At 33.7% G+C, this 2,243-nt stretch overlaps 1 pseudogene; it reads left to right on the top strand.

Annotated features, from left to right (window-relative positions):
• Positions 1-1,217: 1,217 nt before the first annotated feature.
• On the top strand, positions 1,218-1,333 carry LOC118605168 (annotated as a pseudogene).
• The last annotated feature ends 910 nt before the right edge of the window (positions 1,334-2,243 follow it).

Raw genomic sequence — 2,243 nt, 5'->3', positions numbered from 1 at the left:
CTTTGAAAAACAATTGGGAAGTTTTTCAAAAGGTAAACATAGTTACCATAAAACCCAGAAAATCCACACCTACATGCACACACAAAAAAATTGAAAACATATCCTTGCAAAAACCTGTACTCAAATGCTCATAGTAGCATTCATAATAGCAAAAATGTAGAAATGATCTAAACATCTATGGATTGGTGAGTGGATAGACAAAATTTGGCATATCCATACAACAGAATTGAATTTGGCTATAAAAATTAATGAAAAACTGGCACATGCTACAACATGGATGAACTTTGAAAAAATTATACTTATACATTAAAAGTGAAATAATCTAGTCACAAAGACCACATATTGTACAATGCCATTTACAAAAAAAAATTTCCAGAACAGGCAAATCCATTGAGATATTAAAGTAGGTTAAAGGTTGGAGAGAATGGGGTATGCCTGCTAATGGGTACAGATTTCTTTTTCATGACAAAAAAATTCTAGAATTTATTAGAGGGGTTGGTGACCCAATTTTGTGAATATACTAAAACTACTGAATGGTACACTTTAAAAAGGTAAAATTTTTTGGTATATGAGTTATATCACAGTAGGAAAAAAGCCAAGATGTGCTGCCTGTGAGAATTCTGTATTCTTCCACCTTGGTTTAAAGTCTTTAACTGCAGCCACCTTGTGATGTTACTTTTTCTTCTCCTATACTAGTCTGCATTTCCCTCCTATCCTTCTTCAAATGCTTTATATCAGAATTCTAGATATTCCACAATTTCATTGAATATAGAGGTTTTATTTTTGTTTCTCATTCTTTTTGTCATTTTCTATTGATTTTTTAGGAAAAATAAAAAAAATAATTTAAGATTTTCTTGTTTCAAAGTCTCACTCTTTTTCTCTGATATTTTAAAGCATCAGTACTCAAAATTTTTTTGGCCTCAGGAAACCCCTTCGTGATCTCAAAAATTACCGAGGACCCCAAAGAGCTTTTGTTTATGCATATTATATACTATGTACACTATGGCAGAAATTAAATCAGAATGCAATATTTTTAAATTTATTAATGTGTTGTAAAATAGCTTTAACAAACACATTATCTGTCAATATATTTTTTATAAAAATAATATTTTTAAAAACAAAAAGTATGGGATGTGGTTCCATAGTGTAGTGGTTAGCACATCTGCTTTACACGCAGAAGGTTCTAAGTTCACACCCAAGTGGAGCTATAGTCCATGGTCTATGGCCATGCCACCTTGAACAAGCCTGATGTCTGTTCTCAGAAGCTAAGCAGGGTTGGGCCTGGTTAGTACTTTGATGGGAGACCACCTAGGAATACCAAGTGCTATAGGTATAAATAATAATTTTTTTTAAAAGTATTGAGAAAAACAGCATTGTTTACATTTCTACAGATATCTTAAATGTCTTTCATGACAGAAGACAGCTAGATTCTCATCTAATGCTGTATTCAATCTGTTTCAATACCAACTATCTTGTTAAACTTCACTCCAACAACCATTAATAAAAGGAATGAGTGAAAAAGTAAGTAACATCATAGTATTATTATGAAAACAGTTTTGACATCTGGATTCCCAAAATGGACTTGAGAACCCCTAGAAGTCTCCAGACCACACTTGGGGAACTGGTGTTCTAAACCATATTTATTGCACCACATACTTCTTTCCAAGCCTATAAAATTTCATTCTTGAAATTTGAGGTCTGTGTCCTCCTCTTCTGAGTCCTTTCTATCATGTCCTTTCTATCTCTTTGGACATATCACAAAAACAGGAGAAACATCTCCCAAAAGTAAAATTCTCATGTGTAATCAATCCTGCTATGATAAGACATATTGCCCCCTCTGCAACCACTGTGTCAGAAATAATTCTGGCATAACAGGAAGCTGAGTTACATTGGGGAATATCTCCCAAGGAGAAGAGACTTCCTCTCATATGCTGGGCTTAAGCCCTCACCGGCTCCTGAGATAATATGCCAGGCCATCTGACATGTTTCTCAAATACATTCTCTGCCCTAATGTTTTGAATCTATTCAACAAGTATTTGCTACTCTCTATTCAGGAATACTCCACTCTTCCCTCTTTTCAAAAAAAAAAAAAAAAAAAAAAAAAAAAAGCACAAAGCTTTTCCCAAACATTTCACTCTTTCCAGGTAAAATTTATTTGATCCAAAATACTTTAGGTATGCATGCCTTGACCATATCCTTTCAGAAAGCTGTGCAGGAAAGAGAAACTAACATGTTTTACTACC

This window comes from Rousettus aegyptiacus, unplaced genomic scaffold, assembly GCF_014176215.1.
Source record: "Rousettus aegyptiacus isolate mRouAeg1 unplaced genomic scaffold, mRouAeg1.p scaffold_m13_p_1, whole genome shotgun sequence".
Classification (NCBI taxonomy): domain Eukaryota; kingdom Metazoa; phylum Chordata; class Mammalia; order Chiroptera; family Pteropodidae; genus Rousettus; species Rousettus aegyptiacus.
This window is presented reverse-complemented; position numbering and strand designations above follow the sequence as displayed.